This window comes from Fukomys damarensis, unplaced genomic scaffold, assembly GCF_012274545.1.
Source record: "Fukomys damarensis isolate Sample0158 unplaced genomic scaffold, DMR_v1.0_HiC HiC_scaffold_25, whole genome shotgun sequence".
Lineage (NCBI taxonomy): Eukaryota > Metazoa > Chordata > Mammalia > Rodentia > Bathyergidae > Fukomys > Fukomys damarensis.
In genome coordinates, this window is record NW_022900937.1 from 2,284,105 (window position 1) to 2,309,366 (window position 25,262).

The following is a 25,262-nucleotide window of genomic DNA, read 5'->3' on the forward strand; positions in this document are numbered from 1 at the left end:
TTGCCTATTTTTCCATTCTACCATCCTTATTATGTGGTCTCAAGCTGGTTGCCACAGCTCCAGCTATCACAGTCACACTCAAAAGTAAGAAAAAGGAATGAAGAAAGTTAAAAATATTTTTCCTTGAGCAAATCTTTCCTTTTATTGATGAAGAAACAATGTCCCAGAGACCCGCAGTATGCAATTCCCTGGCATCTTCTAGGCCAGGTCTGATTCCCCTGTTCCTTCTGTGAAGAAGATAAAACTGGATGTGGTGGAATAAGCCTATAATTCCAGAGCACTGGGAGGCTGAGGCTGGAGAATCACAAGTTTGCCCAGGCTGGGCAATTTAGTGACATACTGCGACTCAGTCTCAAAATAAAAAGGGGTGAGGTGAGGCCAGGCTGTAGCCAGACAGATCTAAGCCTCCCCCACCTCCCTCTCCTGTAGCTCCACTGCCTGTTCCTCGGGGGGCGTCACCTCATCCCTCCCACCTCCCTCACCCCTGCTTCACAGCCCCAACCCTGGGCTCACACAGAACACACCTGAGCCTTGGTCTACACACATAATGCAAACTTCATGTCTTCCAGTCTGATTTTGATGAAAGAAAATCTTTATGAATCACTGGTCATTCGAGAGATGCAGATGACAACTCTGAGATTCCACCTCACCCCAGAAAGAATGGCTGCTATCACGAAATCAATCAATAACAAATATTGGCAGGGTTGTGGGAGATAGGAACCCTTCTGCATTGTGGGTGGGAGTGCACACTGGTGCAACCACTGAGGAAATCAATATGGAGACACCTCAGCCAACTAGTATTAGAGGTTCCATTTGACCCAGGTAGTCCTCTGCTATGTATCTTCTCAAAAGAATTAAAAGAATCATACCATAGTGATATATGTGTACCCATGTTTATAGAGGCACAGTTTGTAATAGCTAAAACTTGAAAACAGCCCAATTGCCTATCAAATGGGATATGGATAAAGAAGATATGTTTTTTTCCCAGTGGAGTACTACTCAACCCTAAAGAATGAGAAGCTAGAGTCACTCATAGGAAAATGGATGCATATTGAGGCTGTACTCTTAAGTGAAATAAATAGGACACACATGTGTAAATACTGAACTGTTTCTCTGTTGTGAGAAACTGAAAGTGTAAATAAGCATCAAATGTATAATAGAGAATGTGAAATAGGAAGAAAGGGTATAAAGGAGTAGGGAAACTGGCAGGGGAAGGGGAAAGGAAATAATGGAAAAAAATATGAGAAAAGAAAAAAGGAAACAAAGTTTTTGTAAATAGGAAGGGGTGGAGGGCTTGAAGGGAGGGCAGGGGTATGGGGAGAAAAACAAGAACCAAAATACATCATGTACAAATTCCAATGCTGCATGTCATCGTACTGTAACCCTAAAATGTACCCATGAACTTATGAATAAAAAAGAAAAGAAAAGCTTTATGATCACAACACAGGCAGCAGCCCATTAAGAATACAAACTGCAGGCCAGGCGTTGTGGCACACATCTGTAATTCCAGCACTTGGGAGGCTGAGGCAGGAGAATCATTGTGAGTTCAAGAACAGCCTGGGGTACATAGTGAGTTCTGGGTCAGTCTCAAATATATAGTGAAACTCTGTCTCAAAAAACAAAGCAAAACAACAAACAAAAAGAATACAAACTGCAATAGGATGTAGTTCAGGGGTTCGTGTGGCCTAGGCTGGGTAAGGACGTGGACTGATCCTCAGTCCCAGAAAACAAATAGCATATCTTTTGCTTCCTCTCTGACACTCCTCTTTAGCACTTTCTTTTTCTTCTCTTTCTCTTCTTTTTGAGACAAGGTCTGGCTGTATAGTTTGGGCTATACACTACGTAGCCCAGGCTGACCTTGAACTCATGGGGATCCTCCTGCCTCAGCCTCCTGAGTGCTGGGGCTGCAGGCATCCCCACCACACCCACCTCTTTAGCACTTCCGGCCCCCTGAACTGCTTCACTTTTTGAGGCCTCTCTTCCCCTGAGGTTATGAATGTATACAATCCACCTCTGCACCAGGACACAGGCTCCTGAACCAGGATGCCCCTTGTGCACTTTGTCTCGACTGACAGGTGGATGGTAGCTGTGTAGTAGTTTTGCTTTGTTTGAGAATTCAAATGAGGATGAACTTTGAGGGGTGTCTGTCACCTGCGCCTTGTTCACCTGTGCAGAAGGGCTGCAGATTTGAGGGTCAGATCACACCAACCTCCTTGGGTAGCCTGTGCCATTGCATTGCAGAAGGACCGCCCTGGCAACCCCCTGGGCTTCCTCGAGGACAGCCTCTCAGCCCTGAAACTACCTGCACCTGAGCTGGTCTAAAATCAGAGATAAGCAGGTCTCTCAGGAACTTGGAATCCCAGCTGCAGTGCAGTTCGGATATAATCTGGTAACAGATAAGGGCCACAGCCAGGGTGAGGCTGGAGACCTTCCAAAGGTCACCTCGAAGGTGGAGCACAGCACAGGAGGTTACCAGTGGAGAACGGCACCCAGTAGTGCAGCCATGCCACACAGAAAACTGGGCAAAAGGAAATGCATAATTCTCATTTTGAATCTATTCTCAACTTTCATATTTTGCTGTCATGGGTTTCCTTGCATCTTTCTTTTACTACTGGAGATAAAAACTAGGGGTGCTCAACCACTATGCTATATTCCCAGCCCTTTTTATTTATTTATTTTTATTTTGAGGCTAGTCTCACATAAGTTACCCAGGCAGGACTTGAATTTGCGATCCTCCTGACTCAGCTTCTTGCATGCTTAAGATTACAGGTGTGCACCATTGAGACCCAGCCCATTTTAATTTCAAATATCACCTTAAAATATTTTTTATGTCTGTCATTGAGGTTTTCATTTTTTCTTAAAGTTTAAGCCCAACACAGGTGCCACGTTTTTTAACAGCAGTATTTAACAAGAAAGAATGTGTTTCAAGAACAGACTGAATTAAAAACACTCCCAAAATGAATAGACTGAGAAAATTTGCAAATAATATCAGATACCAACTCAAATCCATAGAAAGAACCCTGGTAATTATAAGGATGAATATAAGAGACAGAGTATACATGTTTTGTTTTGTTCTTTTAACTGATTTAAAAGATAATTGCACCAAACAATACCAGTGCATTGCTAGGACAGTAAAGGTATGAGATGGGGACAAAGTGGGAACAAAACTGAGCTGTTTTGGAGCAAGGAAATGAAACAAGATCATAACTACAACATGTGGTCTGATTTAAGACTGTGTTTCTCCCTTCTTCTCTTAGCTGCTTTACAAGACATCAAATTACACAAAATCAAGTATGACTTATCAGACAACAATAGCACAGAGTCAGGAGCAATTGCAGCCATACTAGAGAAAAGCTTACACATTTTTCTTTATTCCCTTCTGACACCACACTGTGACATGAAGGAAAATGAAAGCTGTGGAGGGCTTTTGAGAGAGAAAATGCTGTAACTCTGAACTAAACAAAGAAAGACAAGTACACATAAAAAGGGTCCTTGACCCATTAATTTCTTGACAGTAGGAAACAGAAAATAAGCAGTTGAGGAGTCTACTTAGCTACAATACAGGGTTTTGCTTATTTGTTTACCAAAAAGATGCACAGGGAGGATAGCCACGTCCTGAGGGCAGAACCAAAGAGAACTGAGTAGGGCAGCGACCACAGGAACAAGGTTAACGAGAATCAGGAGTGGCCATGCACTAGCAGAGAAATCTTCAAACTCTGCTGACTTCATAACATATCAGGTACTGAGCAATAAATTTGCCAACATATGTCTAAGAGTTACATACTGAAAACTATAAAGCTGAACAAATCCCCAAATGGAGATGTATACCATGTTCATGGATTGGGAGGCTCCCTGTTTTTAGGGTATCAATTCTTCTGCATTGACCTTTGGATTCAGCTCAATTCCAATCAAAATTCTAATAGATATGCTTTTGGTTGAAATTTTTAAGCCACTTCAAATTTTAATATAAAAACCTAAAACCTAGAGGAATAAAAATGGTTTTGTAAAGGACGTTAAAGTTTTAGGGAACTTAAAGTATTGGATTTTAAAACATTATAAAGCTCAGTAGACAACAGATAAAGCATAAGAATAGACATGTAGAACAATAAAACAGAATAAATAGATTAGAGGCAGGTAAATACATATGGACAATCAAATTTGACAGAGACCAAGATAGGGAGGAAAGGATTGTTTTCTCTCTTCTTTCTCCCTTTTGTTCTCTATCTTTCTGTCTCTCTCTTTCTTTCTCTCTCACATACACATACACAAACACATGCACAAAGCTGAAATAACTTCATAGAAGAAGACAGTTGTGTAGAGAAAAATTATGACCCTTAATATCTCACCACATAAAAAATTGAATTGATCACAGACTTAAAACTGTAAAATTTCTGCGAAGCTGAAGCAAGAGGATCATGAGTTTGAGCCCAGGCTGGGCGACTAAGCAAGAATCTGTCTTAAAGTAAAAAAATAAAAAAGGGAATGGGGATGAAGCTCAATATAAAGGCTCTGGGTTCAATTTGTAATATTGGGGAAAATTTAGAACAGGCAAAGATTTCTTAGAACATACAAGAAGTTATTAAATATAAAATAAAAGGTTGATGAACTTTATTTACAACCTACTTCTCAAAATATGCCTTGAAAATATTTAGCTTAGTTTAGTAAATTTGAAGATTTTAACATCCTGTGATCTAGTAATTCCATCCTAGTGAAACTCTTACATGCTACAGGCAAGTAAAGAGAGATGAGCCCATAGGGGTTAAAAATCAAGTTCAGCCAAATTTGTTACATTTTCTATATTTATAACCACAGTGAAGACTAATTTCAGAGTAAGAACTAAGTCACTATAGGACTTTGTTTCATACAAGATTCCATTAAATTAAACACTTTCTTTTTAAAATTCATTTAAAAATTTTTACTGGCATAAGTTTGGAGCACATAATGATTGAATTCATCATGGGAGCTGGTACATGAACTTGATACATCTTAGTTCTTTTTACCCCCTCTTCCCCTCCCCTACCCCATTCTTGGTCCAATCACAGTTAGTTGTCCTTAAAGTTAAGTATGTCAGTCAGTTTTCCATTGCTGAGACAAAAAACATCAGGGGTAAATCATTGGAAAGGAGAAAAGATTTTCTTGGACTTGAAGTTCAGAGGGTTCAGTCCATGGTCAGCTGGCTCCACTGCTTTTAGGCCTGTGGTGAGGCAGGAACATCATGGCAGAGGGAAGCTGCTTACGCGTGGCAGCCAGGTAGAGAGAAAAAGCCTGAGAAGAAGTGGTCTGGGACCAGGAAATAATCCCCAAGGTCACACCCCATGACCCCTCCCTTCAACCCTAAATTTCTATCACCTTCCTATCTTGCTGTTATGTTATGATTTCCTCATTGTGTTAATATACTGATGATGTGAGGACCCTTAGGATCAAATCACTTTCCAAAATTCCTTCCTCTGAATACATGAGACTTTTGAAGTTTATTGTAGATCTAAACCATGACTTAGCTCAGTGGTGCCACTGCCTGCCTGCAAACACAAGGTCCAGTTCAATCCCCGGTTTAAAAGAGAAAAAGAATCTGAAATAATCTATTTCTCCCAAAAGGTGTTAACGTATGGCTTACATCTATCATTTTAACAAAAATTTCAAATGTTATTCAAACACTACTAAAGACAATATAATGATTTGGATAATTCCACAGAAAGGGCTTTTCTTGAGGGTGTAGTGGGATTTATTTTGATTTCTCACTAGTAAAAATGAGGGGCAAGGAGGCTTCATACAGTTATTTCCCACATGGGAAGAGTGACAACAGGAACTTTTGGCAGCTTTAGAGGATTCTCTGTCTCTCTTTGAACTGATGGACCTCATGGTTTTATAAAAATCTATGGTTTGAGGAGGTGAAAAGCTTTTCAAGTGCACAAATGCTTTATGTGCACCCTCAATATCAAAAACACGAGGGCAGAAGTGGCAGGTAGAAGTGGGGGTCCGATGGCCCACAGCTGAGCTGACTCAGATTTCTCCTCCCACATGGCCCGGGGGAGCTGGAAATCTCCAGGGCTGCATGGAGCACACTGTGGGAGCTCAGCAGCTGACAAATAGCTCTGAAGACCCAGCCAGCACCATAAGGCCTAAGGGGTTTACAGTGGACTCAGTCATTTCCCTTCCTAAATCCCACTCTGACTCAGAAGGTAGCCAACACCATCACCACCACCAGAACCCCAACAAATAATAATAGAAACTGCCCCTTTATTTGCAGTACCTCTTTTAGGGTCACTAACCTCTGTCCCCCCTTCCTATGTCCATGTCTTCTCATCTCATGGGTCTCTAAATATGTCCCAGACAAACCTTACTGGCTTGTGTGAGTGTGGGTTGTGTGTTTTTCCCAACTAATACAGCCTCCTTCTCGGATCCCCCCCCACCTTTTTGTACCCGGGATCGAACTCAGGACCTTGCGCTTGTGAGGCAGGCACAGTGCCACTGAGCTAAATCCCCAGCCTTTGCCCCTCCTTTCCAATTTCTGATTCATCATGTTCATGACCTGATTTTGAAAGGATAAATGAAATGAGCTAATGGCTCAAAGAGGCCCTGATTTCCATGTGCAGATCCTCATCTGCCCAAGCCGTTGATCTGGAAGACACTTTGCTCCATGCCCCATGGTGATGGAGGCTGCTGAGAGCACTCAGCCCTTACTGTCTCTGCTCCATCCCAGCTTGGGCTCCTAGCCAAGAGCAGTTTTATGACAGCCCCTGCGGTACATGCTGTACATCTCTGTGGCCAGAACACACTCTCAGAAACAGGAGCTTGGGCAGGAGAGCAAATACACCTGTGTGAGAGCCTGGGGAAGTTTTTCCCATGTCAGTCTCTCTGGTGGGCAAACTGACCTGGGCTTTCCTGGCCAATAAACTTTTTTTTTGTTTGTTTAAGTTAGGAAGCGCTTGAAATTGCTTCCAACAGGCTGCAGGGATGCATATCACTAATGCAGCTCTGTTTCCTGGGGAGGGGGAGGCCCCTCAGCCTCCTGCAGGACATGGGCCCCACTGTTCAGCCCTGTTGAAGTAGCGTGATTCACTAGGAATGACTCAAGAATTTAGTAAAACCCATCCAGAGGACATTCTGACAGACATGCTGGTGCATGGCTGTGATCCTAGAGTTTGGGAGGCTGAGGCAGGAGAATTATGCCCTGAAAGCCAGGCTGCACTGCACAGTGAGTTCAAGGCCAACCTGGTCAACAAAGCAAGACCATCTCAAAAAAAAAAGTTAAACAAATGACAAAAGCCTGCATTTCATCATCTGATGCATGGAGCCTATTGAAAACACCCCCATTCCCACTATATAGAGGCAACATATTAAACAGGCTGTGCACTACTGCACTGCCTATGTATTTAAATTTTGGATTTGTTGTTGAGCAGTTTTAGGCTTATAGAAAAATCGGTGGGCAGCACTGAGAGTTCCTCTCGACCCTCTTTGCTCCGATCACGCCTTCCTGTACTGCTACCGCCCTGCACTGTACCGAGAAGTTGCTACAACACTGACAGAGTACTGCTAACTGGGGTCCACAGCTTACACTAGGGCTTGATGTGCACTGCGTGGGACAGACAGTGACCTGTGCAGTGTGCCAGTGCCACACAGAGCAGTTTCTCCATCCTGAAACTCCCTGCATGCCCTGGGCCCATCCCTTCTAACCTCCCTGAAGCCCTGGAGACCCCTGGCGTTTCACCCTCTCTGTAGTTTTCCTTTCCCAGAATGTCCTGCATTGAAAATGAAGAGCAGCAGCCTTGTCATGGTAGCATCTTCTCTTATCGACGTGCATGTAACAGATGGAGATTTAAATGAGAACGTGCGACCACAAATCCCACTGAAGAAGCAAGAAAATACCACCCGCTGCAATTTCAGTCACTGTGAGGACCTACAGCTGGTGATTAGCAGTCTACATGTCCATCCACAGATGAATGGATAAAGAAACTGTGCTGTTTATACACCATGAAGCACTACTCTGCCATAGAGAAGGATAAACTTGAGTCATTTGTAGAAAACAATGCACCATGAGATCAGAATGAGTGAACCAAGTCAAACACACAAGCTGAATTATAGCATGGTTTCTCTGATGTGAGAAACCCAAAGTGTAAGTAAATCAAAGAACGAAATAAAAGGTAGACATGGGAAGCTGGGATCTGCAAATGGGAAAGATGGAGAGATGGGGAAGGGAGGAGTAGACGGAGAAAGAGGAAGTAAAAGAATCACGATGTGTGCCATGCACATGTGTCACCTACCCACGGTGAACGCATTCGCTATGCACCGCAAACCTGGACTAATAAAAGCAAAAGGACCAGTGCTAGCTCTGCAAACCCGTGCTTTCCAATGAATGCTATGCCGAAGTCAGTGATTTTCCCAGTTGTTCCTACCCTGTTATTTTAATGCTGACTGTGATTTTCCCACGTGAAAGGTGACAGAGGCCACAGCCTGTTCACTGTGTGAGGACTGGGAGCTTCAGGGGAGGTCCCTCCCGGTGCTCTCTGTTGGGACAGAGCCTCAGTAACTCCAAATAGACGATGAGCTTGGACAGCAGCGGGGTGGGCTGAAAAGATGAGAGCTGGGTACCGGGCATATCTCCCGCACATGGCCAGTGCTCTATAAATGTTCTGGCAGGGCGGACTTCCGGTGCTCTGTAAATGCTCCTACAGGGCGGACTTCCGGCGCTCAGTAAATGCTCCTGACAGGACAGACTTCTGCCCCCCGAAGGTTGGTGTGCTCAGGTAGAGTGTGAGGAGCAAGGGACAGCAGGAGATCGAGGCAGAGGCTCTGCTGTGAAGGCACCAGCAGGTTCAGAACCTGAGCTTCTTGTTTGTTTTTAGGACATTGGGCACGAACCCCAACACTTTACAAATTTGGTTTTATTTTGAGACAGGGTCTCACTAAGTCTCTGAGTTGCTTAGGCTGACCTTGAATTTAAAATTTTCCTGCCTCAGCCTCCCAGAGTGCTGGGATTATAGGTCTGTGCAGCCTGGCTAGGAGCCTAGTTTTGCTAGTTACTATATGGCCTGGAAAGTTACATGCTCCTTCTCTAAGTTTGGATCTCTCCACATAGATGACGAGATTAAGCTCCTGTCTGCGTGGTCCTCTGCCGAGCAGACTCTCAGTCTCCTCCAAGGTGATGAATAATCTCCAGAGTGACACACTGAAGTCCCCGCTGGGGCCCGGGTAAGTCCTGGACACTTTCTACCTAGGAGCTATATGGGCACGACCCCTGGGGGCTCAGAGAGAGGGTGCCCTAGGGCACAGCTGCTCAGACTGGCATGAGAGGGTTGGGTCTAGGCGATGGGCTCCAGGGTGGCAGAGCTGGCAATGCGCCGAAGCCCTGAGGATTCCTGGCCCCTCTGGGAGCCACTGTCTGCCCTTGGACTCGCAGACATCAGTTGTACAGCCTGGGGTCAGGATCTTGGAAGTACTAAACTGGGGGTAATGCTGTCATTACTCCTTTGGTTGTTGAGATTTTGTCGTTTTATTCAGTGCTTGGCAAAGCACACTTCATCCACTAATAAATGTAAAAGAAATAATAGAGTGAGAAAACCCTTCTTAAATTCCAATATAAAAATGGACTCAGGCCATCATAAACAGTTGCTTAAACTATTAGGCGAATGTCCTGGGATGGTCTTGCAACATGGTCTTGTAGTGTGACACTGTCAGCCCCAGATGACTTATTTAGAAGAGGACAGACTATGCCTTTCTTACCGCATTATCTGAGTGGCCACCCTTTCTGGGTCCACCAAGGGACATGGCCTGGCCTCCTGTCCCCCCAAGAATTCAAAGAATGCTAAAATTATCCATCTTTTATTCAGAGGAAGGTAAATAGTGTTGCCTACAATGTGCTACTGCCAGAAATGTTCGACTTGGGCTTAACTACGAGGAAACAGGCAAATCCAAAACACGGGGTGCTCTGTAGGATTCTATGGTATAGATCAGCGCTGGAGGAGCACAAACCACAATGTCAGCCTGGACTGGAAGGAGAATCCAGCGATGAAGGACTTGGGGGCTGAGGAAACTGGTTGTGAACTGCAGGGTGACGCTGCTGCTGAACTAACCGTGAATTTTATTTCCCAAATGTGCCGCTGATGTTTCAGATACTCACAGGAGCGCACTCTTCCGGAGAGCTGGAGTGGGGGAGAACGCCCTGCTGTCTGCAGCCTAATTTTTGAATGGAATCGAAGAGGGAGTGTCTCGTGTGTGCGTGTGCGTGTGCGTGGAGGAGGTGAGAAGGGAAGAGGAGGACAACACGAGGGAGACTCCGTGTGGCATCGCATTGTGACATAATCGGAGACCGGGGAAGGGAGAGCCCGAGCCTGCGTGCTGGCCCGGTTGGGCTTAGATCCCGTTTTCTAAAGTTTGAGGTCATTTTCTTGTGCTTACAGGAGCCTCCGAACAGCGATGTACAGGTAAAGCAGGACCCTGCTCTTAGGAGAAAGAGAAGGGCGGAGAGGGCGCTGGCCCAGAGAGTTACAGCGAAGGGCACCAGACGCCTCATTGGATCGGTGGGGTTTTCTCGCCCAGGAATAAGATTTTCATACCTCTACGAAGAAAGTCTTCATGCTATGTAGAGGTTACAATGAACGGTTGCTTGCAAAAGCGAGCCTGCTACATGCCTGAGTTCCCATTGGTCCACTTCTAAGGCAAACTCCCCTGCTTGTAACTCATTGGTTGATCTCAGTTTGTCTGGGATATAGTCATTTTTCAGCATAAAACCCCTGAACAAAATCTCCTGGGAAACCCATTCCGGCCCCTCCTGGGTCCTCTCCCCAGGGCCTTTTTCTTTCACTTTATAATAAGTGCTGCTTTCTGCTTTTGCTCTATAGTAAGTACTTTTGCTCAGTTTTCTTTTGACTTTCTACCTCACAGTTTCTGGACTGAGAGAAGAACCCAGTTGTGGACCTCGAGTGGGAGAAGTGAGAGTCTAACCTCAGGCTGTTGTGCCCTCCTGCGTGTCCTCCCTTCTCCCCACAGTGGGGCCCAACTCTGTATTGACTCTGTGGTGAGTTTAGGGCAGAAAAGCGAGGTTTCTTTCCTTCCCACCATGGGGGAAAAACCTGATTTCTTATGATGAAAGGTAGACAAGAGCCTGGGCCCCACACCAGGTGTCGTGTCTCCTCCAAGGGCCATGAGGGTGAGAGTGGCTGTTGTGTCCCACAGAGCTCAGGCTGTCACACTGAGAGGAGGGTTCAGGCTTAGATCTGAAGTCCCACACATTGGGAGATTATTGGATTACACGGGCATAGTAGCTGACTTTGTTTGGGGAGATAAATCACTGTGAGGAAAATTTGCAACTTCTGCCACCTGGTTGAAGCCACCCAGTGAAATCTGTGTCCACATTCTCCTGGTTAAATTTAGGCCCTTTCCTTCCAGACCCATCACACCCCAAATTCCCAGAAGCCCAGAAATTGGCTTCACTGAGAAGGTAAAGAGCAGGAACCAGAACCTAAGATAAAAGAACAGGATGAGAGAATTCAAAGAATGCTAAAATTATCCATCTTTTAAAAACTGGCCTCATCCCTGTGATAGAGCCAGGCCCTTCTAGTGGGTTGTTCACCTTTTGCTGGGGTTTCTACTCCAAGAGCAGAAGAAATGTTCCCCATTCCAGGAAATAATGCTCCTCTTTCTCTTGGGGGTCTGTTCTATTTCTCCGTGTGTTTTAAAATTTCTGCCTTACAAAACCCTTCCGGCACCTCCTATGACTGGACCCGAAGATCCTCTTTCCACAAATCCTGTCTATGGGAAGAGCAGCCTCAGTTCCTTCTTCCAGCTTCAGGAAACTTCCCTGGCCACCTGGAGACAGCACCAAAGTGGTAATTGGAGAAGAGTAGCTCATCAGAGGATGATGTGCCCAGGGACGGGCACTGCGTGGAGAAGTCAGCAGGCCAAGTGCCCTGACACAAGCCAGCGGCGTGGGGCCCTGCTGCCCCCAAGCTGAGAGGAAGGGGAAATAGCTGCAGGAAGCCGGAAGCCCTGCGTTGCAGACCACCTAGCTTGGTGGGTACTGCTCTCCTCTGGCGGCCCCAGGAGAGGAGCCACAGGACATACGTGGTTCACGTTGACTGTCCTTGCTGAGCATCCCTTGCCTGTGCCATGGTGCCGACACTGGAGGCCCGGAGAGATGAGCCTCCCAGGACATGGAGCGGGCTCTCTCCTGCACCCTGAGGCCTGGATGAGGCAGGGAGACCCCCCTCCTTCCTTTGCACCTCATTTCCCAGAGGATAGCACTTTTCAAGCTTTTCATCATGACAGACATTACTGATTAGAGAAGCACTATGGCATTGTACCAGAGGCCTTCTTCAGAGCAGAGTAAATGAGTTGTAGGAGACCGAGGTCACTAGGCAGAGCAAGGAAGTCAGCAGTGATCCGCTAACTCTTCCTTCTGCTTTCTTCCCTCTCTGCCCCTCTCCCCCCATCCTGCTTTCCTTCTTTAATTTATTAGGGCAAACTGATCTTACAGAACAGTGGGTTCAATGTGACATCATACACCTGCATGCAACACACTTGACTGTACCTCTCCAACCCTCATGGAATCAGTCTCTGCTGACCACAGTGGACTCCCGCCCCCTCCATGGTGCTTGAGGAATCTTGCAAGGAAGATGGTCCATCAGGGCTGCCTGAATCAGGGGACAGCACAGCCAGGGTCTCCTCCTCTGTCTATGAGAAAGTCCCACTCCATCTACCCTCAGAACTGGGGTGGAATATGTTTTGGAAAAATCATAATGAACAAGAAAGGCTGAGAGAGCCCTGGGCAGACTGACTGAGGTATTTTACAGCAGCCAGAGAAAGGGGACTCATTTTTAGCCAAACTGCCAAATGTCCACAGGGAAAAGACCGAGCTGCAGACAGCAACAGGTTCTGCCAAGAATGACTAAGCAGGCAGTGAATGATGAAGGGGCCTACTGTGATTCACACAGCAGACTCCTGCCTTACACAATCCACAAGACATTTGGGCATCAAGGTAATAACATTGATTCGTGGAGGGAACAGGATACACAAAAACAAATCAGCCAATGGATGTGCATGATCCAACTTGGCAGAAGAGCCATTTTGCCTTCCAGGCAATCTGCTTCTTATGAGGAGTTTTGTCAGCACATAGAAGAATGTGTGCTGGAATACCAGATGGAGGACAGCAAACCATAACAACATGTGTTAAGACTTGTGTCTAGGTGTCCTCCAAGGCCCAGTGCACTCATAGATGGGGCTTGGGGGAATGGCTGGATCATGGGTGTGTGGTTCTGGATTAGTCCACTGATTGGTTTAGCATAGTTCTGGGTGTGGATAATAGGAAGTCCCACTATGGGTGTGGGTGACACCAGCCAATACGCTTTTAGCTTGGATGGAACGAAAGGGAAAGCAGAAGGAAGGCTGCTGTTGGCTACTTCCTCATGCCTGCCCTGCCATGGACTGTTTCTCCTCTGTGATGCCCATGGGCCATGATGCCCTGCCTTGGAACCAGCTGGCTATGGCCTGGAACTTCTACAAACTGTGAGTTAAAATAAATCTTTCCTCCTATAATTTATGTGTGTCAGGTGTTTTGTCCCAGCAATGAGACAGTAACAAAAGAAACCATGAAAATGTATCCAGATTCATTTCGCTTGCTTGCTCCTGTATCATTTGAATCATTCAATACAAACTTTATATCATGCCTGTAAAATAAAAAAAGGAAAGTTTCTACAACTCTACACTCTAAACAATTAACTCTGGCAGTACATTAGAACCTTTGTAAACGTCTAAAATTCTGGACAGTTGGATGTCAACTCAGAGACAAAGAATAAGTCTACAAATGTAAACCTATTTGTATGTGTGTTTTGGTTTGGTTTGGGTTGGTTTCAACTGCTCCACAATATTCCTGACAGACAGGGAGGTGGGGACCACTGGGTAGTGGTTTCATGTTCACATTTTGGAGCTGTTTGCCCACCTGTTGAGGCCCATGTGTGCTTGGGTTCTCGCTCCATGGCTTATCTCCTGAGCAACTTCAGATAAACAGGTTCATCTCTTCAAGTTACTTCATCTGGAAGGCAGGATAGCAGCAAGACTTAGCTCGCTTGTCACAGCATCATGAGATCATACAGCGACTCGTAAAGGTTAATATTAGTTCACCCTGCACCGACGCACATGCTGATGCTAGCATGTTCCTGACAAAATGATTGCAGTGTGCAGACGTGTTTCACCACGATGCCGAGCTCCACACTGTGTTCTACAGATCACAGAGTCTATTCTTGTACATTTTTATATTCACTAACCAAAGAGCAATGCTTGTGATGTGAAGTCACCTTAATGAAATGATGTCATGCCAGTGATGGCACGCGTATGAGCCATGCTGGGCAACTTTGCATTTGAGTCTGTTTTTAAATACTGGCAGAGAATTAACTCAAAGTAGTGATTCAATTCATGAAGGAGTGATGAACAGAAAAACTCATATGGCAAAAATTTTTTCTGCATTTTACAGCAGAAGTCTGAATTATTCGCATTCGTCTTCAGTTAATGTTGTCATCTTCATGGGCTTTAACTCCAACACGATTAGAAAGGTTCAGTAGGACGGCCCCACTGTGAATCTCATCTTGGTCTAGTATTAGCAGTGATTTGATCTCTCCAGGCCCCGGACTCCCATCTGTAAGGTGATGATGACATCTACTGCATAGAGCTGGCGTGGGTATTAAGTACATTGCTTAGCAGAGTGCTCAGACCGTGGTCTGGCACCTAAAGCACTACTGTAGTAAGTGGGACACTGACAGTCCACCAGCATTCACTATTTTTATTATTTATTCATTCCAACTATAGGCAAGTCCTGGCTGAGATATATATTATATATTATAAATATAATAACACACAGTACCACGTTGGATCACAAATGCTTCTTTTTTGTAAACAATTCAGTTAGCAAACCAAAGCATTTTGCAAAATTCTGCTTCTGTTCTCAAACTCCACATCGGGTGACAACACGATTATGGCCTCTTCCTCACAGGAATGTGAGTGCAGTCATCTTTCCCAGAGTTGTGGAACGAATTAAGTTCCTGAACTGCTGAGAGAGACAGGCAGGCAGACACGCAGAGGGAAAGTGTGAGTTGTAGACCAGAGCTAATGAAGCAAGCACAATTTTATTATTTAAGGAACTCTTGACATTCAGCTGGCAAAGGAGCAGGAGCTGTTTTGATTACAATCTTAGGCTGCAAGTTTAGGGTGAGTGTGATCCCCATAGAGAAATTGTGCCAGTTACAAAGCTAGAAGTCTTTTCCTTAAATGCTTTAACCCTAATCCACATTCCCATTGGCCCCAAGGTTCAGACCTGGGCAGGAGAAACATCGGGTAGGCAAGACCTCAGCCGCTCACCACACCCTGCGCCTGAGGCCTGGAGGGCTGGGCTGCAGAGAGGCTGCCACACAGGAGTGGAGACCTGGGAAAGGAAAACTCACCTGCTCTGTGCTCCCCTCCACCAGTCAAGCTGACAAATCAGCTTTCTGGTGCACAGGACAGGTGGAATACAAAGGATGAGTTGGATGTGTGGTGGTGCTTGCCTGTAACGCCATCACTCTGGAAGGCTGAGGCAGGAGGATAGAAAATTGGAGCCCAGCCTGGGCAACTTAGCCATTCAGAAAAACTCTGTCTCAACATAAAAAATTAAAAGGGGCCTATGGATGTATTTAGATCAACCCAAAGGTCCAGTGTTCAATCCCCTGTAAGACACACACACACACACACACACACACACACACACACACACACACACACACACACACACACACACACACACACACACACACACACACAAAATGGTGAAGAGCAAATTAATGCTACCAAGCACGGTGCATATTTGTGGAGTGTGTGATACTCAAAGACGGGACTAGAAGAGTTTCATATTCCAAGATCAGTGCAATCCAGACCTGGTTCTCCTGGCCCCTGTGGACTATGGGCAAGGTGCACCATGGACATTAATCATTAGAGACTTCATAGGCATGGGTACTAGGGTAAAGCGCTGTGGTGCCACTGGGAAAAGAGAATTTTTACAGAGATTTAAAGGATGGGAGGAAGTGGGGGTGTATGGAGACAAACATGTTAGGCAGAGAAACTACAAGGAAGGAAGAAATCTCAGGGTGCAGAGTGAAAGCTGCCAAGGTCTGAGTGGGGAGCACTGGTGAGAAGTGATACAGAGAACTTTTGTAAATAATCTAAAAATTTATAAAATGTCAGGAAAATGTAAAATGACTTCTGCTGTTTCTAACAACAATCTGCTTTGTTTAGTTCAAAATTTACAGACACCGGAGGCATTGGCCATGAAGCAGGACATCTGGCCTCATCCCCCATCTTGAACACCTGCTTTCTGTGCCATAGAAGAGATAGCTCAGCGAATCTTGAGGTAAACTCCCTAACTTTAAGGAACTGTTACATCTGGGTTAAACTGAACTGCCTTGTTACTGTAATTTTACATGGGCAATGTGAACTGAGGAAATGAAATGTAACCACCTGAATGAGATCATAGCTGTAAAACCTATTAAAAGAAGAAGCTGCAACCCAGTGGGAGGTCGATCACTGACACTGCTCTGAATGTGATCAGCCTTTTGCTGACAAAATAAACCTTTTATTATTTTACTTCTATTCTGCGTCTCTCTGTGAATTTCACTTGCCAATTCCTTCCGCAACAAAAGAACAGAGTTGCATCTGCCAGATGCACACTGTTCATCGTCACAGGCGGTTGGGCTATATGCTTTTGTAAGGAAGGACAGACTGGCTTTTAAAAGTAGGTCAATAATGTGCTAAGTGGATTGGGCAACATTAACCCGAAATACTTTCACATGGAAAGTGTTAGAGCAACACTGCAGTACAGATGCTGTCTTTGGAGTTAGATTGAGTGAAGAGTAACTGTCAAAATCTCCTTGTCTCTTCTGCATAAAAACCACAGAATTTATACTCTAAATTCTTATGAGTTCGATCTTCAGCTGGTGCAAGATCTCCTGCCCTCTATTGCTCAGGGCTCAGAGTAAGATCTTCACAGTTCCATCAAGGGAGTGAAAATATCGGGGAGGATTTTATTTTTACCTTAGTAGGGCCAAGGAGGTAGGGGCAGCACAGCAAGTTGTGCTGGAAACAGTCGTAGCTTTGGGTTAAAAGGCACAAACCGCTGATTCCAGTTCCCTGGACTATGTGGCCTGGGCAGAAAGTACCACATTTCCTGAGCCAGCCACTGATAAATGTAGTTTCTTTCTTTATGTGACATCAGTAGTTAACCCCCTTTTAAGCCATCTCAGAACATCAACAGCTAAAGTAAATTTTGTCAGTTTGTCAGATGGACAAACAGGAGCATGTGCATTTCCCCAGCACTGGTATCATGTGTCCAAGCATAGCCTTATTCCTCAGATCTGTTGGGCTTTGCTATAGAATGCTGAAGTGAAACGAAGCAAAACAAAACCACTTTTCCAAGTGTGAAATAAAAGCCTGAGAAAGCAGTCTGGGTGGCCGGGCCTCCAAGTGCTGGATTTCTGTGCACGTAAGCCTGGTTGTGTGTGCCGAGGGAGGGATGTTTTCCTAAGCTCGCAGTCTAATTAGTTTGCTAGCTCCTCTGTTCCTAGAGCTGGATGCAGACCTTTGGGAAGGGGTCACCGTCTGCCTGCCTCCGAGGCAGCTGGTGAGCAAACACGCCTCCCCGGGGAGGCTGGGACGAGCTAAGGACAATCTGAAATCGGGGAAATGAGGCCAACCGCTGAAATTAATCAGATGATCTCATGCCCTTTAGCTCATTGGCAAATTAAAGTGTGCTTTTATTTACAGTGATAAGGAAGAATTGTGCACACAGAGAGGTTGCGTTTAACACTACTGCTAAGCTAATCTTTCTATCACATAAGCGAATATTTAAAGAATACTTGATTCTTCAGCCTAACATTCTGCAGTTTAACTTCGTGTGATTACATGGACACCCGGCCCCTCAAAAGACGCTTCCTGTTCTCTCTGCACACCCCGCGCCCTCCGCCCCTCCTCCCTTCCGTGTTTGCCTGGCCGCCTTGCCAAATCTTTCCCTCTTTTCCTTCCCAGCTCCTCCTTAACATCCCCGTCGGTCCCCAGCAGAGAGCTGGCCACCCCTCTCTAACGTGGACCACCGCTGTGACCGCCGCAAACATCTTCTCGGCTTTTCTGATAGAACTGTTTAGAGCTTTTTCTTGACCTTCTTTTCCCATGATGGGGGGATTTTTTTCTTTTCTTGTCTTGTCTGCTTTTTCACTTCGAGCCCTGAAGAACTGTCATGGTCCTGCGCTGCAGCTCCGCACGGCACTGTGGCCGCAGAGACAGGCCTGTGCCGTGGTTCTCTCTGAGCGCTCGCCTCCCGGATATCCTTAGCATCCTTCCCGCTTCACAAGCGCATCTGCTGCGGAAGCTGCCACTCACTGCGGCAGCTCAAGGCCTCTGCTCGCGAGGCTGCGTCGCCCGGATGTTCCCGCCCGCCGGTGCTGCTCTCAGCCCAGAGCCGAGAATTTCCACACCTCCCATTCCAGACCCTCGCAGCCCTCCAGACCTGCGCTCTTTAGAGCAAACTGCTCTTCCCTCCCAGCATCCTTACTTTACCCAGAGGTCGGATCATGCTGGGGCCTCGGTTTCCCCCTCCACTGGGCCTCATTAATTGCTAAATTTGATGGATAAGGAAATCAAGGGTTAAAGAACGATACGGGGAGGGAGACCTGCTGAAGAATGGCCAGGCTGTCGGAGGGTCATCAAGGTCTCTTGCTGTTTGGTGTTGTTTTGTTTGTTTGTGTTTATGGTTCTGGGGTTAAACTCATTCCTTTTTAATATTTTTTTGTTTTTGCTTTTGAGTCAAGGTCTTGCTAAGTGGCCCAGGCTGGGCTTGCCCTTGGAATCATCCCACCTCAGCCTCCCAGCCCTGGAATTGCAGGTGCCACTGTGCCTGGTTATCAAGTTCCTAGACTCGAATTAAGGATTCTTTTCACCGGTTGGCTTGCCTTCGCATGAAGACAACTTACTGTACTGATGAAAAATTTCTAACCCCAGAAAGTCTGATGAATAGTATTTACCTGAATACCAGCATTAACTTCAACACACTGAAAGGGTCAGTTCCACTGACCAAGACATTAATTACTACACCAAAAAAGCCTGTTTTAAAAATATTCCCTATCAAATTCACAGAGAAAAGATAGATTTTACTTTTAAAAATTGGCTTTCCGGCCTTCCGTGTGTGTCTGAGAGACTGTGAAAGGGGAATTTGGAGGCGTCCGGGTCCTGGCAGATATCTCCTGAGGGCGTCTCACCTCCCAGGGACACACGACCCCCTCCTGTCCCTGAGGCTGGCACCTCCTGCCCTGCTCTCGGCCACCCTCAGCCCAGGTGAGGCATGGACTGGGCGAGCTGTCCAGCAGACAGAGCGCACACTGCAGGGCCAGGAAGAGCCCAGGGGACCAAGGTTGCCAGGCAGTCATGGTCCGGGAAGGGATCGCCCTGTCTGGCCTTGCCATGGGCCCTGCGTGGCCGTGGCTTCTCCCTGGGCTTCTGTGTTGGGTCGTGACCTCCTGTACCAGGGACTCCTGTGCTCATACCTGCTGCCCGCTGGTGGATCCAGTGGCCACCTCACTTCTTCTCCCAGACCAGCAGCTCACTGGTTTCCTTCCCAAGGTCCCAGCCCCGTCTGGGCCGCTCCCCAAGGATGAGGCTCATGGCTCCTCCCGTCAGAGACCTGCTTCCCCACGGCAGCACCAGGCACTGGGCAGCTCCGGTCCTGTTCAGCCCCTCATCTCATCACATGGGACGAGCAGCCCTGTGGTATGGCCTTTGTGACCATAGTAACATCCAGCATCTACACAGCATCTGCCCTCCGGACCCTGTGTCAGGCACCAGTATCCATATTTTCCTACTTTTCATGAAGGGAAATGAGGCCTGGAGAGTTTAATAACTTACTCGTGTCATTTATGTGGAGGTGGCTCCATGGAGCTGAGGCTGAAGCTGTTCATGAGTGAACCCACTGAGCCATCTCTCCGGGCTGCGGTTCGCACATGGCCCCCAGTTCCTGCCTGGCTGAAAGTGTAACTTCCCAAGGCAGGTGTCCCGGACTTGAGAGCCCCGGGCTCAGCCCCTGCTGTGGGGTGTGTGGGATCCTCCCCTCCCTGCCAAATTCGCTTGCTGCAGTCCTGATCCCCAGGGCCTCAGAATGTGGCTGTATTTGGAGCAGGGCTTTTAAAGAGTTGAGTTGGTTCAAACAAGGCTGTTAGAGTGGTCCCTACTGCCATTTGACCAGCCATCCTCATAAGAAAGTAGGTCAAAATGACACCCCAGACCACAGGCCCAGAGCAGAGCCAGGCGAGGACACAGGGAGCAGGCGCCTCTCTGGAAACCACACCTGCCACCCCGAGGCTGCTGCTGTCTTCTGGAACTGTGACAAAGTGAGCGTCTGCTCTTTAAGTGATCAGGTATGGTGACAGTAACACTGGACATTAGTACCCTGATTGGATGACTGAATAAGAACAGAGATCTCGGGGGAGGCATAAACTACTCAAGGTGCCCTTTAGAAGCATTTGAAAGGGTTTTCCTCAACTGGTAGCCAAACAGAAAAGGGGATCTGACAGGAGAAGGCTGTGATGCTGGATGGTCAGTGCCCAACTGTGGGAAGCCTCTAGAAAGCAGAGGGATCTGGCCGACAGCCAGCCAACAGCATGGAACTCCAGTCCAAGGAACTCAAGAAACCAGATTCTGCCAATAACCAGGAAGAGCTCAGAAGTGGATTTTTCCCCAGAGCCTCCAGCTACAAGAGCCTTGTCCAAAGGACACCTTGATTTGAACTTTGATTCCAGGAGAGCCCAGGCAGACTTCTAACCTACTGCCCCATGAGACAAGCCAAGCACAGATGCTGCTTTATGCATGAATTCAACTTTCACAAACTCAACCAAATGTGGGTTGAACATATTCACATCTGTACTGAGCATTACAGACCTTGTACTTCCCTTATTCCCTAAATGATCCAGTATAACAGATGATTACATGGCACGAAAGTCCCCTGGAGATTATTGAAGTGTGAGGAGGATATGCACAGGTTGAACACACACCCTCCTCCACTTTGTGGAAAGGACCCACAGATTTTGGCACCCTGGGACCCCTCAGGTCAATCTCTATGGATTCTGAGGGGCTTCTGTAGTTTGAAACTTCTGTTCAGGGTAATTTGTTACACAGCCATTAGCACAGAATGGTGTGCACAACAAACAGCATTGCACTCTCTCTTCAGCTGTCACTGTTCTGTGTGCTTGATGTAAAATAAAAACCTCCACAGTGACAAGACCACATGTTGCCATGGAGCTGTTGTCCTGAGGCAAGAAGGAGAAATTCAGCTGGGCGTGGTGGCGCACGCCTGTAATCCCAGCACTCGGGAGGCTGAGGCAGGAGGATCGCTGTGAGTTCCAGACCAGCCTGGGCTACATAGTGAGTTCCAGGTCAGTCTCAACTACATAGTGAGACCCTGTCTCAAAAAACAAAAAACAAAAAACAAAAAAAAAAGAGAAATTGAGAAGGCTGAGGGGCAAGGGCCGCTGAAGACAGGCCACAACCAGAGCACCCTCCAAGAGAAAGCAGAACCAGTAAGACAGACAGCTGGGAATTAAAATAAAAATCTTTACAAAGAAAGGGAGGAGCACTGGGGACACGAAGCAGGACCAAGCAGTTGTGAAGAAAAATCTCTCAGCATTGGGGGAAAAATACATAACTGTTGAAAAACAAATAGTAATGGCGAGGTAGACCACGCGCGCTGGGACTGTCGTGTCCGCGCTGGGTCTGTCATGGCCTGGAGTGACACTTTGCCGCGCCTGTGACATTGAATTTCTACGCGCACGGGAATCACTGTCAGAAGGTGAAAAAAGACTATTTAAGGAGCATAATCTGAATTTTCTCAGAAGATAATTTTTTAAGAATGGGAATTCTTTTTAAGTTATTTTTAAATTGGGGGTTGGGGTGGCAATTTTATACATGCTCAGAACACCCTTGACCGGGAGTCCCTGACTCCCCTCTCTTCCCCTCCCCTGCTACTGACCCCATCCTCTTGCCCAGCCCTCTCCTGTCTACGCCCTGTCACCTCCCCCCACCACGAGTTTCCACAGATTAGGGAAAGCATGCAATATTTGTCTTCCTGAGTCTGGTTCATCCAGCTTAACATGATGCCCTCCAGCTCTACTCATAGGAATCAAAAAGCATGTATTTTCCCTCTCCAAATATTCCACTGTATTATCGAGGCTAAAACCACCTATCAGGTACCTGGGGGAAACTTCCTGATAAACCTTTATCTTAGTGGAGATGGGGGGGAGTCGGGGGGAGATTCACCTCAACTTCTCAGATGGGGCAGATCAGTCAGGCTGCAGGGCTCCCCTGAAAGAGTGACTTGAGAGGGTCAGTCCCCCACCAGCTTCTGGGCTCTGTCCACCCCCTCTCCACCCACCCAGTGCCCAGGGCTGTTCCTGTGGTTGGCAGGCAGGCTTCAGGACACTGGCAGTAGCATGTATCCAGGGCCACAGTGAACAGGGGACCGGAGGACGGTGAGTGGGTGTGTGACAGGCGTCAGAAGCCTTGAGCTTGTTTCAGAGCCAGCCTGCTTGGGCAAAATGAACCCAGGCAGGAATCAGTGTGGGAGGGAGGCCAAAGTGAAAGCACCTAGTGGGCCACCGAGTAGGTGGCTGGAGAAGGCCGCCCACGGAGGGCACAGACCAGGGTACTTCTTCACAGACAGGGGAGGCTGTCCAGGACGGAGAGATGAGAACTTGGCTCTCAAGCCACACAGCACAGCTTCGTCGTGTGAACCTCAGGCTCCTATCCTGCCTAGAAGTGACGGCTGTCCCCTGTGTTTAGATTTTCCATTATGACTCTCCAATTTCATTTGGAAGTCTAGGAATGTTTGTCCCCTCTTGGGTGCCTGTTGTCCCCAGGTAGTACAAATCCACTGTTCTGACCTGGACTCAAGCCTGCTGTGCTGGCAGGTTGGGTCCAAGACCCAAAATGACATGGAGCATCCGGGAACAATAGGACTGTCACACTGCCAGTCACAGAGGCCAGGGAGGCAAGGCATCACTGTACATACACTCTGGGAATCCTAAAAGTGGGCATTCAGAGCAAAGCAAATCACTACTTTTTGCAGAGCAGCTATGTAAGAACTACTGGTAGAATTTGTATGGGTCATGGCTCAATACAAGAAGAAATTCATGAAAAATTTGAGGAAGCTGAGGTATGAAAACTCTGCAATAGATTACTAACTGAAATCAAAGAGTATTCTTGGTGCTACATAGAGTTAATATCCTGAAGGACATTGACGCTGGACTTCTGTTGACTTTGTGCAGGGTGGGGTTCATCTGAGTCCCCATTTCCCCTTCTAAGAGCAGCTTACACATTTAGGGGAATGGTTTCTTCTAGCTGTAAGCAGTCCTGATGGTCTGAGGATCAGACAATCACAACCTCTGCCTTTTTCTAGCCAAAGAATCTTAGTTGGGCCCAAAGGAATCACTCTCTCTTGTGGGACTTTCTCAGCAAACTAAATGAAGTTGAGAAAAACAACTTCTGGAGATTTTATTCTGATGTAGACTCCAAAGTGTGTCCTGTGCTTACTTATCTCAGAGCTACTCTATGTCATTCGAGCCCTTTGCCTGGTCCCACCTGGCTCTCTCACAGCTTGTCTACTTTGCAGGGTTACCACTGCGAAACTCTTCTTGCTTCTCCAGAGTTGCAGCAAACGAATCTCAACAATGTGCCATAGAGGCCTGGCCATGTGAGCCACTCAGTCGGGGACCCGACCAAGCTGAGGTCAGGAGTCTGACCCGCTCTTCCACTGATTCTTGCTGTGATGCTGGGACACTTGCTCACCTCAGCATCCTGACCTGTAGAAAGCAAAGCAACCCTCCCCAAAGCCTCTTTCCAGGTGTTGTTGGAATTAAGCATTGATTAAAAGGCTCCTGGCGAACCTGGGAAGAAACCTGTGCCCTTCACCATCCAGGGGCCCATTAATTAAACAATGGGTGGTTTGGCCAAAGGTGCCAAGTTGGACTTTTAGACAGTCAAAGATTCGGTAATAAAACTTACATTTCGTCATCAGATGCATGTCCCCCTTATTACTATTGCCAAAGGGCAAGCCTACAACAACATAAAGATCTTAGTTGGCTTTTTTATTCTAGAAGCAGGCAACAATCTTTCATTGTGTAAAGCAGAATAAGCATTCCCAAGATCCAAGCAGAAGAGATTGGTTTTATAGACAGAAAAGGCTGAAAAAAAGCAAAAACAAACAGCAGACTGGCCATCTCAAATGCATTTCCTTGTAAAGTCAGACCAGGGTGACCTTATAAAAATAACTGAGCAGCTAACTTCCGGGTTATTTCAGGTTACTTTTTTGTATAAGGATCAAGGCAAAGGAAATTTTCTTGGGGCATCTATCTGGAAAATTTGGTGTTATTGCTCCAATCCTAATGTCTAGAAAGTTCAGGTAACTGCTGAGTTTCATCTTTATGCCTAAGCTCAAGTGATTTCACTTTTATTTTTAGTTCTGCCTTTTCAGGACCCATGCAGTAGTCTAGCTCCAAATTGTGGCCTCATAACACTTATCTAACGCTGTGTTAGTCCCAGTCAGAATTATCTATTCACGGATGAATTCATTCTGACAATATTTTTTTGTTGGCAACAAAAGTGATAAAAGTTCCTATATGAATATTTAAGAAAGTAACTTGCTGTGGAGTTACATCCTGTTTGTATACTTATTACTTCAATTCCTGACAGGCTGGCACTGGTTACAATAAAGTGAAAATCATTTGCTGCTTTACATAGATGTTAGCTTTCCATTTCAAACAGGGAATGGATGACATCAGCTCAGGAGGGAAAGAAATGCTGTCTTGAGTAACACCAGATACAACTGGCCTTTTCTTGGAACATTCGGCTTGGCAAGTGGAGGCTGTGTCTTCCCTGTCTCCCCACTACACCTGAGCCCCTCCATAGTGGGGCTGTCACGCTGCCCACGAACTCTGAGCAGAACTGTGGCAGCAAGGAAAACAAGTCGACTTCCTTCTGATCACTGCTGTGTAACAGAAGGTCCCAAGACTTTTTACTGGTGAACGCTGTTTTCTTCTGTTGTCGTTATATAAGTTTGCAATACATTCATTCGGGGGAATTGGTAAGTACATATGCTGCGCCTTGGTCATTTCCCCAGACCTCCTTCTCATCTCCAGAAAGTGCAGTGACACATCTGAGCTCAGGGGACACCGCTGCCCCGTGTTTACAGCAACTCGACTCACAGTAGGAAA

General features: G+C 46.5%; 1 long non-coding RNA gene across 1 annotated transcript; it reads left to right on the top strand.

Annotated features, from left to right (window-relative positions):
• Positions 1 to 10,352: 10,352 nt before the first annotated feature.
• On the top strand, positions 10,353 to 24,944 carry LOC104874484. The gene is made up of 5 exons (XR_783747.1): positions 10,353 to 10,421; positions 10,882 to 11,014; positions 16,255 to 16,369; positions 17,389 to 17,497; positions 24,814 to 24,944. It is a non-coding gene; the product is annotated as an uncharacterized LOC104874484 (long non-coding RNA).
• The last annotated feature ends 318 nt before the right edge of the window (positions 24,945 to 25,262 follow it).